Source organism: Coenobita brevimanus, chromosome 71 (genome assembly GCF_032717465.1).
Source record: "Coenobita brevimanus isolate Jiangsu-jjx chromosome 71, ASM3271746v2, whole genome shotgun sequence".
Lineage (NCBI taxonomy): Eukaryota > Metazoa > Arthropoda > Malacostraca > Decapoda > Coenobitidae > Coenobita > Coenobita brevimanus.
The window spans coordinates 13,099,910-13,115,809 of NC_137024.1; positions in this window are offsets into that span (position 1 = coordinate 13,099,910).

The following is a 15,900-nucleotide window of genomic DNA, read 5'->3' on the forward strand; positions in this document are numbered from 1 at the left end:
ATTTATTAAAAGGAGGCCTTTGGAGACATAAAAGTGCTACCATATATGGTAATTTGACATGGGGACTCCAAATCTGCCATTACCTGACACATGAGGTGACGCCATCTATCGAGAACTTTTGTAAAATTGTTTGATTTAAGCTTATTAAGGCCTCGCCGCTGGCTCCATAGCAATTCTACCCTTGTTCCCCTGTGGCTGATGGACGGAGGGCCTGAAGAGTGGAGAGCAGAACATTCTACTTTTGTTGTTTTTAAAGAATAATTCTTCCTGCATTAACTAATATTCACCTTTTCAATATGGTGATAACTGCAGTTTTAATCGACTTCTCCTACCAATCTGTAATTCTAAATAGGAGGCCACCTTGTAATAAACAAGGTAATGGCAACTCCACTTTACCCCTGCAGCTCCTAAAGCCTAACCTGTGGTGAATAAAAACGTCTGGACACAACACATAAAATACAGAAACACGCCATCTCAGTAAAAGTTAAGATGGACCACCTAGTAAGGGAAGGTGGGTATGTCATTATGTGCTTTTTTTATTCCCTTAGGCTGCATTGGGATCTCTTCATCGGAATTAAATCGTCTGATGTCAGGTGGTATAAAGTTAATAATTCCTAATTCACGGCCACAGAATTAGTCATGATATTTCTAGCCTTTTACATGGGGATCAGTTTCTTTGATGTGAATAAAATTGTCTGATGTCAGTCCGAATATCAAACACTTGGTGCTTCCCTGCATTCCTAAAAGCGAGGCTACTGCATAGGCTTTCAGTCTGCGATCCTGGTGCAACTCCAGCAACAGAAGGTGAGCTGATATTGGGATAAGCGCATACACAGCCATCTGACACGAAACTCTCCCAGGTAGATACAATAGACTGTATGCTCCCCGTTCCCTTTGTGCACATGATCAAAGGATGTAGAATTATAGAAAGCCCTTCAGTATGATCTTTCTTTTACATTTGTACTACATCCAGACGGTTTTATTTAGCTTAGGGGAGATCCTTTGTTGTTGCTTGTTGTTGTTGTTACTGTTCTTGTCGTTGTTAAGTCCATTATGTCTGACGAAGTAGAAACCATCAACCACAGGCAAGCTGCTGCCTTTGCAGGGCCGTTCTGTGATCCATTGTGGTGAGGTTATAGCATAAAATAACTCTTTCACTACGAAAGTTCTTCTTAGCAGGAATAATTTAAGAAAATAGTCACCGTGTTGAAGGGCTTGTTTGTAAACCTTAGCAAATGATCAAAATGAAAAATAGGTGTCTTCATAATTAAGGGGTTTCTGTCCTTCTATCTGTGCCTTCACCTACAGCTTCCTTTCTGGTCGTTCTATAGCCGCTGTTGTAGACAGCCATCGTTCTTCTCCTAGATCTATGAACAGTGGTGTTCCTCAGGGCTCTGTCCTATCACCAACTCTCTTCCTCTTATTTATCAATGACCTTTTAAGCTGCACATCGAACCCTATCCACTCGAACGCTGATGATTCCATCCTTCAGCTTTCCATTCGGTTCCCGCAACGCCCATCCCAGCAGTTACTTTAACAAACAAGGGATGAGGCTATGGCACACCTAATGTCTGACTTGGCTCGTATCTCTGACTGGGGTAAAAATATCCTTGTTGTTGTTAATGCATCAAAGACTCAGTTTTTGCACCTATCGACCTTGACAGAATCTTCCACAGGAGTACCCACTAATGTTTAATAATATCCACCTCAAGCCTACAACATCCTTGAACATGCCTGGGGTTTCATTCACTCGGGATTTATCTTGGAAAGATCATATTACATCTCTTGTAAAATCAGCTTCCGAGATATTAGATGTGCTAAGCCGACTCCGTACATTCTTTACCCCTGCACAGTTGTTGACTTTATACACGGGTTTTATTCGCCCCTGTTTAGAGTACAACTGTCATCTATGGGGAGGCTCTTCTCAGTAGGGCTTTTCGTCCCATTAACTCTCTTTCTCTTATTGGCTCCCTTCAACCTATGTCTCTTCGTCGCACTGTTGCCTCTTTATCTCATTTCTGTCGCTACTTCCATGGTCACTGCTTATCTGAACTGTCTGTCTGCATTCCTCCACCTCTACGACGGGCGCGTAGCACCCGTCTAGCAACAAATTCTCAACCCTTTTCTGTCCAGCTCTCTAATGCAAGAGTTAACCGTTACTCCCTTCATTTATGCAACAGGTCAATTCTGGAACTGTCTCCCTCTATCTGTATTTCCTACTTCCTATAATCTCCAGTCTTTCAAACGCAGTGTGTCCAGGCATCTCGAAATGAACAGATCTTGAATTTGGCTCACTGTTGTATTGTTTTTTTTTTTTTTTTTCTTGGAAGGAATTGTTTGTGGGCTCCTAGCCTTTGGTTCCTTCTTACTCGCATTAAAAAAAAAAAAAAACATTCCCTGTGACGACGTGTTTGTATGTGTGTGTGTGTGTGTGTGTGTGTGTGTGTGAGAGAGAGAGAGAGAGAGAGAGAGAGAGAGAGAGAGAGAGAGAGAGAGAGAGAGTTTCATACATGAGGAGGCATTAACTTCGTTAAGAAATTCGCAGTCAGCACAGTTAAATTTGTGTGGTCTCTCGTCCCCAAACTACAACAAGGTTGGTTTTGTTCATCGCCAAAAATAAACCTCGTGGCAGCACAGTGTGATGGCAGTTGGTTTTGCCTGCATCCCCTCGACAACACTCTGAACAAGACAACTCACTGATGCAAGGAAAATGAAGTCAGAGCCGTTTATGCAAGCTGAAGGTACAAGTTCCGTTGATTGGAAAATGCACTAGTATTTTGGGTTAGTGTTCTTTGTCATGTATTCTGGAATGTAACCTATTCTTTTTGAGGACGTCTTTTTTTTATTTGTATTCACACTGCCACTCTACCATTTTATTCAGCTTAAGAAAAACTATCCATTAAGTTAGGACTATCATCGTAAAATTTAATTCTGCATAGGAGAGATGTCTGGAACTAAGAGGGTTTAACCATTTTCATTTACCATTTCTGACTAAATATTTCTTTTCTTCCGGTGTATCAATTGTGAGGACCGTGAAAACCTGAGGACGAGGGCACCAGGCACAACCCAAAAATTCTCTTCTCGGCTAATTTTCACCATTCGTAAATGTATTCATCGCCATAAAACCTACATCATCGTCTTTGTCGATGTTTTTTCCAGCTGATAAGCAAGAAAAATAGGGGGGAAAATCAAATACTAGCACATTAATAATACACTGTGCGTGAGTCTATATTTTCCTCGCCTTAAGGTGCTAGTATTTGATTTCCCCCCCTATTTTTCATGCATATCAGCTGGAAAAAACATCGACAAAGACGATGATGTAGGTTTTATGGCGATGAATACACTTATGAATGGTAAAAATTAGCCGAGAAGAGAATTTTTGGGGTGTGCCTGGTGCCCTCGTCCTCAGGTTTTCACGGTCCTCACGATTTAATGATACACCGGCTGTCGCCAGACCATATTATTCAGCACTGGGAAGACCCTCCTGCTATAGGGTATAATTTAGGAATAAAAGAGGTTGTTTCTAAGCCCGTCATCACAAGGGTCTCCTAAGTTGAATAAAATTGTTTAGCGTTAGAGAAAGTATAAGCAAAGGTGACGACGCAATAGAAAGGATATGTAGTGTAAAGACTTCATTTTAACCCACTTTTCCATGTATGTTCCCTTCTCGCTCGGAAGAAAAAGGAAAAACAAGATGGCATCGTAATGTATAGCGTAAATTCATCTTCATTTCAAGTTAGCCTTTCCCCATCTCGCGGCTGCCCCACCTTCTTCCCACATCTTTGTCTCTTACCTGTCCCCTCCCCTTCCCCGCTTTGATCATTCCGTCCCCTAGTTATCTCCCCTCCCCCCATCTTCGTGCATCAGCTCCTTTCTTATTCCCCGCTTCATCCTTCCATCCCCCTACTCCCCGCTTCATCCTTCCATCCCCCTACCCCCCGCTTCATCCTTCCATCCCCTTACCCCCCGCTTCATCCTTCCATCCTCCTGTCCCCCGCTTCATCCTTCCATCCCCCTGTCCCCCGCTTCATCCTTCCATCCTCCTGTCCCCCGCTTCACCCTTCCATCCCTCTACCCTCCGCTTCATCCTTCCCAGTGCTGGGAACTCTACTAATAAAAAGTAGCGGCGCTCCCATTCCCGTTACTAGCTCGAAAAAGTAGTGGCGTTACTGGTTTCGCTACTTGATACGAAATGTAGCGGCGCTTCCGCTACTTTGGATAAGAAAAACATACACGAAGGAAAGGTTAACAAAAATCTGTGATATAGCAAATCACTATATACTGTTTTGATAATATTAGTCAGTCTGAGTGGGTATGTTGTGTACCAGTAATGTCAGTATACTGTATACTTATACTGAAAAAAAAAAAATCATCATATACATGTCGGTGTCAATTTAATGAAGCTTAGAGCCGAAGGTACAGGAAAAAGCTATTTACTGTATAATGTAACAAATGTTCTTTTACATTGTTACCTAGTATACCTACTGAAAGTAACATACGTAAATAGCAGGCAAAAAAATGTCGCCTACCATTGATACATATTATATAGATTTATTATATTTTCAGTGATACCTATTTAAGATATGTACAAAAACGAAAGTAAACATGAAATGGGGTATTCTTTTAATGGCTGTTTATACAACAGCACTGTTGTCTTCCCATTACTTTAAACTGAAAATAACATACTGTTACGAAATAATAACGTAGTGAGTAAGAAATAGTCTGAAGGAGAGAGTGAGGGAGAGAGCGGAAGTTAGAGACGGGAATAGTTAGAGGTGTGTGTGTGTGTGTGTGTGTGTGTGTGTGTGTGTGTATGTGTGTGTGTTAGCATTGCCTACATCTACAGTAGCTGACATCCTTAATTGACAGAATTGACGAAAGTATTATTTTTCGTCATTAATAAATACAACCAAACTGTCGGCATATCTGTATGTACTCACGACTCCGGACCTGTATTCGTCGCGTGAGTAGCGAGGAGCGCGGTAACGCTTGGGTAAGGCCAAAAAAGTAGCGGCGCTCTCAGTTCCGCTACTGGCTACAAAAAGTAATGGCGTTACCACCATCGCTTTTAAAATAGTAGCGGCGCTATGTAGCGGCGCCATTCACAGCTCTGATCCTTCCATCCTTCTGTCCCCCGCTTCACCCTTCCATCCCCCTACCCTCCGCTTCATCCTTCCATCCCCCTACCCCCCGCTTCATCTTTCCATCCCCTTATCCCCCGTTTCCTCATGCTTTCCCAGGTCACCCCTTCCTCACCCCTGCTCCCCTCACCCCAGCCCTGTTAGAGCCCCATAAAATAACGTTCGGCGTGATTGGTTCCTCGTGAGCCAGGCCAAAGGTAAACAATGAGCATTTTTAGTACCCTGCAAACCTTTACCTACACTCCCGTTAATCCAGCACTGAAACAAATTGCGTCTGTCGTGTATATTGTTGGAAATCGTGACTCTGATTAGGTATTACCTGATGTTAATTAATTTCCGTTTGACTTAGCTGCCGTTATGGATCAGTGCGATTTTCAGTTATTGTGTAACTTGAAGGGAGTCATTCTACAAAATATATTGTGATTAATGCCAATGCAATACTACTAAATGTCCGTAGCAGTTCCCTTACATATATATATATATATATATATATATATATATATATATATATATATATATATATATATATATATATATATATAACTGAATAGAGGAAGGAAAAACAAATTAATGAAAAATAAATAATTCATACACGAGACTGCTGGCGTCCTCCATTCATAAAAAGTCTACATAACAGCTGGACTTGAACAGCTGTAAGGTGAATTTTGTGGGGAAACAACTCCGGGGATGCGAGTTCCAGAGAAATGCAGTTCGGGGAATAAAAGAATTTTGATAGACAGTTCTGCAATATGGCTGTGTGACATTCAAACCATGAGCGCTGCCAGATGCCCGTGTAGCAAGAGGAAAGGCATGGAGAGGTGGCACAGGGACGCAACTTCGTCTGAGCATTTGCCATAAAAGTATCTGTAAAATATTGCAAGGGAGACAACATTCCTTCTTACTTCTAGGGGAGGTAATATAATTGAAATAGCAGGGTTACTTATAATTCCAACAAGTTTCTTCTGAAAATTGTCTAGTTGTTTTAGTGCTTCCTCTCCACGTCCATTCCACAAGGGCGAGCGATGTTTTAACTGAGAGCGCACATGACTTATAAAGTTACCATTGTAAATTAAATTGTACCATCAGGCACTAGTATTATCAGAAACTAGTACACACACACACACACACACACACACACACACACACACACACACACACACACACACACACACACACACCATCATCATCATCATCATCATCATCATCATCATCATCATCATCATCATCATCATCATCATCATCCGGACCTCCTTTCCCACCCAAGGGTAGGGTGAGGAGTAGCAGTGTCCAGACAGCACAAACTTGCCCTATCCAAATGGGCCACACTTCCATTCACTCATCTTTCAAGACCCCAGAATCCTGGCTGTACCAGATACGCCAAAAACATTCACCACATTCTGGAGCTTCACACATACGTATCCGATTGAGTCACTCAAAAGGGGTGCCAGAATCCCTGATCATGCACTTCTTCTCACAACATTCATCCAGCCAGCTCGTTCTCTTGTCAGTTCCCTAGCCTCACCGACTTCCAAACCTCTCTTCCTCAAATACTCATCCACCATATCTCTCCACCTTCTCCTTGGCCCACATCGCCTCCTCCCTCCCTCAAATTTGCTCAGGTATACCTTTTTCACCACTCTATTGTAATCCATTCTTACCACATGATCATACCATCTCAAAACACTCTCCTCGATTCTGGTGTCCACCGACTTCCTCACTCCACACCTTTCACGAATCACATTATTTCGCATCCTATCCACCCTCTGTACTCCACATACATTCCTCAGCAGTCCTATCTCCACTGATCTTACTCTTGACTTTTCATTTTCATGCCACATCATAGTCTCACACCCATTTGTTGAAGTTGGCACTAACACTCCCTCATGTAAGCCTCGTGCAGCTGCAACACTCAAGCCTCTGTTTCTTATTAAGGCCTTCATTGCACCAGCTACTGTTCTTCCTTGTGTCACTCTACTTTCAACTTCTTTTGCACATTTTCCTCTCTTTTCTGTCACTGTACCCAAGTATTTGAACTCTCTTACCAATTCCAGTCTCTCTCCATTCATTGTGACATCACACTGGGAGTCATCTTCTCTCTCGGTAACCATCACTTTACTCTTCTCTACATTTACTCTCAAGGCACGACGCTCACAGACATCAGCAAAACTCTGTACTAGCCTACCAAGTACTTGCAAGCTATACCGCATCATCAGCATACAACAAATTTGAGATATTCCATCCATCACCATTTATTACCAACGCCATCTCTCTCTCCATTACTCGTGTTTTCACTTCTCTCATCACCCCATCCATATATATATTGAACAACCATGGGGACATCACACCACTTGTCGCACGCCCACACCGATCTTGAACCATTCACTTAGATGCCCATTAACCCTTACACATGCATCGCTACCATCATAAAAACTCTTGACAGCACCTAGCAGCTTACCATCTACACCATACATACGCAAAACTTTCCACAATCCCTCTCTGTCTACTTTGTCATATGCTTTTTCCAGATCCATGAATGCCATAAACCCTTGTGGTCATTCTCACAAGCCTTCTCTGCTATCTGTCTCACTGCAAATACTTGATCCATACATCCTCTGCCACTCCTTAAGCCACCCTGTTCATCACTCACTAGGACTTCTGATATCTCTCTTTATAATAATTCTTCCATATGCCTTCCCTACAACACTCAATAAACTCTTCCCACGATAAATCTTGCACTTGCTTCGCTCACCTTTATTTTTGTACGGGGGTACAATCACAGCCTTTTTCCACTCTGCAGGCACAGTTTCACTCATCCATGTCTTCTTACATATCTCCAACAAGCACTTCATTCCACTGTCTCCACTACACTTAAGCATCTCTGCATACATCTTATCAACCCCAGCTACTTTCCCATTTTTCAGCCGTTTCAAAGCGCTCTTCACCTGTGCGAGTGTCACGTCTCCTGGCACTGCATTCCTTCTTTGCACACTCCCATAACCAGTCATGTTTACAGCCGCTCTGCTCTTTCTATTCCCATTCATCAGGCTTGCAAAATATTCTTTCCATCTGGTCATTACTTCATCCCATGGTGTCTTTTTTTTTTTTTTTTTTCATTGAACATAGATCTCTCTTCCCATTCTCACTCTTTCTCAATCTGACCTTCCTTGTTCGTCTCTTTTTCTTTTGTGTTTCAGTTTTTTTTAGTAACGTTCAGCAGCCTCTCCTCTGCGTCTCTCTCTCTCTCTCTCTCTCTCACACACACACACACACACACACACACACACACACACACACACACACACACACACACACACACACACACACACACACACACACACACACACACACACACACACACACACACACACACACACACACATTCTGTACACCATAGACCAGTTAGTAGTTCAGCGCCTCAGGGTTGGAAGAGAGTCGGTCAGTTTTTACTTTGCGATACACAGAGCCTCGTCAGGGGCAGGAGAGAGAGAGAGAGAGAGAGAGAGAGAGAGAGAGAGTCAGTATTTGAAAATAAAGGTTAGGTAACAAAGGCTTATGTGTAATAAAACATGTCCAAATAAAAGCAGACAGTTGCTAACCATCTTCCCCCTTTCTGTTCTCTCGCCTTTATTTTTTATCCACTCACACCTTCTGCCGTAACGCCGTGTTGTATCTGTTTACAATCTTCGTCACGTTGTTATCTTCATACTTCATTTGTTCATCTCCTTTCCTTTTTCTACAGTTTTCCAATTGCCTTTTTCTTCTTCCTTTTCTTTCTCATCCATCAGTCATTTTTAAGTTTCTTTGTACCAGGGGCCCCTTCCGTGTGTGTGTGTGTGTGTGTGTGTGTGTGTGTGTGTGTGTGTGTGTGTGTGTGTGTGTGTGTGTGTGTGCGTGTGCGTGTGGCGCTGAAAGGTTCAGCGAAACAAAAGTGAAGAGGGGGATCGAAGTGAGAGGAGGAAAAATATGGTGCGGAGAGGCAGGGTGAGAGCAGAGAGAACAAGGTGAGGTGAGATGAGGAGAGACTGAGGTGAGTTGAAAATGTCAGTTGATATGAGTAGGAAGTGTACTACGGAAAGCATACAGGAGCACATCAGTTCGTCCTTTGAAAAGTATTTGTTGCAGAGATGACTGGGACTGTAGTAAGTTTTGTTATTCAAGAAGTAAGGGTAATATGAAACATGAAGGTTCACCTCATCCACCGATCCCTCCAGACGAAGCTGAACGGGAAGAGTGAAAAGGACCGCCAATCAGTAAAGGAAAACTGATGGAGTTTTGTGTGAGGCGAGACTGAAGGGTAGGGGCAGAGTGAAGTGAGATGAGAGTTTGAGGAGAACTGAGGTGAGGTGAGAGTATGAGGAGAGGTGAAAGTATGAGGAGAGGTGAGAGTATGAGATGAGATGAGAGTATTAGGTAGCGTGAGAGTATTTGGTGATGCGAAAGGATGAGGTGAGGTGAGAGGAGAGAGCAGGGTGTTGGAGACAAGGTGAGGTTTTTGGAAGGCTGGAGTGTTAGGTGAGTTCGAGAGAGAGAGACGGAGAGAGAGAAATACCGGTATATACTGAATATATATATATATATATATATATATATATATATATATATATATATATATATATATATATATATATATATATAAATGTTATATGTTATATATGTTATAAAATATTTCAATATTTTATTGGTCATAAGAAATAAATTTTATTTTTATTATATGTACTTCCTAAGAACTAAAATATCAACACATTTTGGCAGGAAAAAAAAATCGAAGATCAGAAAATCAAAATAATTCATTCATATTCATGATACACCTATTTACTCTGACCATTAAGGAAAGAGTCACTATTTTGGATGTTGTCTGAGACACAAAGTACTATAATCAGTGAGATCCCTGGCACTGAAAAGTTTCAATCAGCTTCTCAAACCGGGATGATTTAGATGACAGACTGCATCTTAGGTCATGTTCTGGTTGTAGACGGTTTCTGTACTTTATGAGTGCAGAAAATCCTGTCTCACACAGATGAGTTGTAGCAAAGGGAAGGAGTGCTTTCAGTGCTTCACCTCCAAGAATTTTCTTTTCTTTGTAAACTCTGATCCAGAATGAGCTCAGTGATTCGTTTTGTTTCCTGAAATCATAACGAAGTGTTTCATCGCTCTGAACCTCGATGAGCTGCTCCTGGTGGTAGCTGATGTTCGAAATCTCGTCAGGTAAGTCTTCAGCTTCAATGCTGAAGGGATTTCTTACCCAGGCATATTTCATCACATTCTCAGGAATGTAGCGAAAAACTCTTCGATTAGTCTGCAGATATGTTGCACAATGATGCTTTGGACCTGGGTGAGAGAAAATTTTTCGTCTTCCAGAAATTCACTCAAAGATGGAACGACACAGTCTTCCCAGTCTCAGTTTTACTCTTCCACAGCTTCAGTTTCCCCTTGAATGCAGTTACCTTCTCTGACAGCCCAACTAATGACTGATCGTGACCTTGCATTGAAATGTTCAAGGCGTTAATCTCAGCAAAGATATCTGCAAGGTAAGCCATTTGCATTACCTACTTTGAATCAGAGAATCTTTGGCCCCAGTGAATGATTCTTTTTTGCTAGAAATATCTCAGTCTCGTTCCGTATTTCAGGCAACCGTTGGAGCACCCTTCCTTGTGACAACCACCTAACCTCAGAGTGGTACAACACGTGTACATGTTCTGAACCAAAATCAAAACACATCCGACTGATGATCCTGGAGGGCACAGCCCTAGATTAATGAAACTGACTACCTGGATGACTTCCTGCTTCACTTTCTGTAACTCAGGTGACAACCCCTGAGAAGCAAGATTCTCACGGTGAAGGAGACAGTGAACAATCAGCACGAATGGATTTTCTTCTTTAACTCTAGCAATGAAGCCATGACGTACTCTCAGCATTGCTGGTGCACAATCACAACAAACATAAAACACAGATTCCACTGAAGCCCTTCTTCCTTGAAGAATGAGTCCACAGTACTGAAAATATCTTCTCAGGTTGTGCTAGTGTGTAATGGCCGACAGAACAGAAATTCCTCTTCCATGTCTTCTGGACCTCGGTACCGTACGTAAGCCATGAGCTGGGCATCATTACTCCGAAATGAAAACGGTTAAGTTTTAAAATATAAAATGTACAGTACCGGTACGCTACTCCCTGTTGTGTGCATGGTAATAATCTTTTTTTTAAGCCAAATGCAATCGCCTACTGTAGGAGAGAGAGAGAGAGAGAGAGAGAGAGAGAGGGAGAGAGAGAGAGAGAGAATGTAAAGTGTGAAGTATCGACAAGTACGGTAATATGTTAAAAAGTAATAGTATACAACATTAATAATATCAGTAATATATTTGTCTCTTGGCGACCCACTTCAAATGGCTTCGCGACCCAAATTTGGGTTGCGACCCATAGGTTAAGAACCACTGCTATAAAGTATGCTTGCACCCAGTCGGCTTGCGTGGGCCGATTACACTTGGTTCACCGACTACACACACATACAAAGCCATTCCAACACTACAATTACACTCACAAGCACTTCTCATCCTACATACAGTCTCTACCGGACAGCCTAACGCACTTGATAGAGATACATGACTGTATCGTCCTCAGGCCGGTCCTGCAGTGGACACTCAAACGGCTTATGATTTGATATATATATATATATATATATATATATATATATATATATATATATATATATATATATATATATATATATAGAGAGAGAGAGAGAGAGAGAGAGAGAGAGAGAGAGAGAGAGAATAAGATGAGGTGAGAGGTAGATGAGGTGAGATGATAAAAGAACGTCAGGCGAGGTAAGGTGAGGTGAAGTCATGTAAGAAGGTAGAAGGCAAAGTGAGATGAGGGGTGAAATGAAATGAGGAGATGTAAAAGGGGAGGAGGGGAAATGTGTACAGTCACTGAGAAGCATATGAGGTGGGGGGATGAAATGCGTTTGTGGGGGTCAAATGATGTGATCTGAGATAGTGATAGAGGGAAGACGAGAAATAGGAGTCAGGAAGAAGAATATATTTATGTGAGGTGAGAAATGAGGAGAGACGTGGTAGGTGATGGGCGTCGTGAGGAAAGAGAGGGTGAGGAGGAAAATAAATGAGTTAACGGAAGAGGCGTATACAAGTGAAGTGAGAATGAGAGGTGAGGGGTTCCAAGTGACATGAGAGAGAGAAGAGAGCAGGTGAGATGAGAAGTTAAACGAGAGGGATAAAGATGAAAGGTGAGGAGGATGAGAGGTAAGGGTTAGGATGGGTGATTAAGGTGTGACGATGTCAGTACCATACATCCCAGAGCATTTCATACATCTCACACAACTACCAAACATCCACCACCATCACTTTGGATTCCGACCACTGAAATGCATCCCCACCGGTACCATGCTTCCCCAGCCACTACCATGACTCCCCAGCCACTACCATTCCTCGCCAGCCACTGCCATGCCTCCTCCAATTTTCACCTTGCCTCCCACAACCACAACCATACATTACCTGCCTTACATTCTTAACCATTACCATACCTCCACTCCAGCCATCTCCTAATAATACAGTATCCTCGCTAAAAGCCATATTCTCGTGGGGATAGTGTCGTACCCCACACTCACTCAGTAATAATTAAATGCTTCGCAGTCATCTTTAATTAGCACGATATCTGTCTGCCATTAATAGGGATTGGTAGTGTAAGAACAAGAGCGGTATGGAGTGCGGAGACAGGTCCAGAGAGAATCTGTAGCACTAAAGTTGGGACAGTGTGGCATTGTATATCCCTTTCCGTCCCAGTTCCCTCCTGGACTACCAGGAAACTGTTCCACACACTGAGGTTCCAAAAACACAGATACGTTTTCTACATTACTAACTTCGCACAAGGCAGTTACATTACTTCAGCAACATCATTGGAAACAAGTCACTCAGTTCATGGCGATTTAACTCAATTACATGTAATGACAAACACATTAAGTGTAACGTAACAACTCATTTTTGAATATTGTATGCTCACTTGAATTCTTACTTAGTACAGGAATAATCACTATCCACACGACTAGGGCAAGCATTAACGTTTTCATAATTGCCGGATACTGAACACAAGTTAATAGGCGTTTAACTGACGCTTAGGGCATGTGAAATTCCCTTGTCTTGTATACTCACAGATATCCCCATCTCACTAACTTTTGCTTACCAACTTCATTTTGCCGAACCATGATCGTGTGACGTCTGCTTCTGTCAGCAGAAATGCTATGCCCCTGAGACACTCCTCAAGTTTGTCCCCTCTTCCAGCCACCTAATTCTCTTCTGACTGATCACCAGGACACCCTTATGACTGTCCTTATATACACTTCCCGGAGCACTGTCTTCCTCCGTACTTGAGTCATTAATGCTAATAATGTACTCATAAACACTCTCCCTTGTACCTCTTGACAAAAATTAATGATGCATTCTCTCATGATCCTTGTTTATCACTCCAGCCCCACAGAAGTCTGGCCTGCATTAAAAGGTGTCAAGTACCCTCTCATGTTTTCTGTCTACTATTTCCAGTCCTTATTCCTCCCTCTTCTGCGATTTCCTTTGTCTCCTGTCGTCTCTAGGTCATCTCTGCAGCTTCTCATGCTTCCAGTGCCTTTGTTGTAATCTCTTCATGATGCCTGCTTTTAACGATTTTTTTTTTTTTAGGCCATTTTGAGTAACCTGCTTCACTCTCTTTTGTGTAGCAGTTGTCTCCTCTTCTTCGTTTCCCTCTATTTCCTCGTTTTGTCCCAGGTTAGGTCCTACACTAGGATTAATGGGCGTATCAAGTAGACTTGAAGCACGGGAACCCTGGCCCCTTTGTTTACAAGCATCATAAACCACTTCGTTTCATGCTGGTCAGTATCAACTCCATTCATGTTTTTTGTCGAAGTGAACATCGCCTGCAAGTTTACCCTTGGTAAAAATTCATTATAGTTTTTCATATACTTGGCGTACATGAAATTGGATACATCGAATAAGAGAGAGAGAGAGAGAGAGAGAGAGAGAGAGAGAGAGACGAAGTTGTATATTCCGTGTCCCTGGAGAGTTCAGAGTGAATTATCTGCCACGCTCACCTAGCTGACACGGCAGCCTAAAGCGTTACACTTTTGGGAGCACATTTTTAGTGCATTTTTCACTAACAGTAAAGTTTAGAGTATCCTGTGGCCGGAGGTTGTTAAGGTAATTTAAATGGAGACATTACGGTCATTTTACTCCTGCAGAACGATTTTTTTTTTTTTTTTTTTTTTTTTTTTGCTACCTTCAGATCTCTGGTGTTGAAGGGATCACTGACGGCTGTACCCACCCTCCCTATTCCAAAAATTCTCTCCCAACCAGACCCACATCGTCTGGAGGCAACAAGAACCCTAACTCTCAGAGTTGGGCTGGTCTGGGTTGGGTTAGGTTGCATTGTGTTGGGTTGGGTTAGGTAGCATTGGGTTGGGTTGCGTTAGGTTGCATTGGTCTGGGTTGAGTTGGGTTAGGTTGCATTGTGCTGGGTTGAGTTCGGTTAGGTGGCATTGGGTTGGGGTGGGCTGGATGGCATTGGGCTGAGTTGTGTTGGGCGAGGTTACATTGGATTGGGTTAGGTTGAGTTTGATTTCATTGATTTGTGTTGTATTGGGTTGGGTTAGGTGGCACTGGGCTGGGTTGTGTTTAGTGGTTACACTGTGTTGCGTTAGGCAGCAATTAGCTGGGTTGGGTGGCTTAAGTTACGTTTGGTTGGGTTGGGTTGGTTTGGATTATAAAATGATGTAAGTAGAACGATTGATTATGGCTCACAATGATGATATGTAAGAATGAAGATAGACATTTTAACCCCGTTAGACCGAGGACTCTCTCTCTCTCTCTCTCTCTCTCTCTCTCTCTCTCTCTCTCTCTCGTGTGTGGCTTACAGATGACCTGTGAAAAAAAAAATGTGTGTGTGTGTGTGTGTGTGTGTGTGTGTGTGTGTGTGTGTGTGTGTGTGTGTGTGTGTGTGTGCTTCATTAGTTAGTCGTAATTAGTGGCTCGCATGATACCGAAAGTTAGCCATTGCCTAGTTTGCACACACACACACACACACACACACACACACACACACACACACACACACACACACACACACACACACACACACACACACACACACACACACACACACACACACACACACACACACACACACACACACACACACACACACACACACACACACACACACACACACACACACACACACACACACACACACACACACACACACACACACACACACACACACACACAATTGGTTCTTCTCCACTCCATTCTTCCAGTATTCCTTTCCCCTTATCATTTAATCGTCACTTTCTTTTTTTCAGGGTGTTTCTTTCGCTACTTCTTAACTCTTCCACAGTTCCCCTGTTGCATTCCTTCCTCCTCTGACCATATTCCTCTCTACTTCCTTTATCTCGGGTTTACTTTTCTTCCCGTCATGCATCCATTCTTCGTCCCCTTCTGTTCTTCTTCTCCACCTCTTCTCTCATTCCTCTCGTCTCCCCTTGTCCTTCTCCGTGTGTCTTTTCTTTTCCACTATTCAGGTCTTCCCATTTTGTTTCCCCTCCAGACTTCTCTCCATCTTCCCCAGGTTCCTCCTCTTTTCCTCCCTCCTTCCCCCACATGTATTTCCCCTCCCTTCCCCTAGACCTCCTGCCTCTTCTTTCTTCCCACATCCTCAAGATTTTCCCTGTCTACTTCCAATGATTTTCCTCCATCTTCCC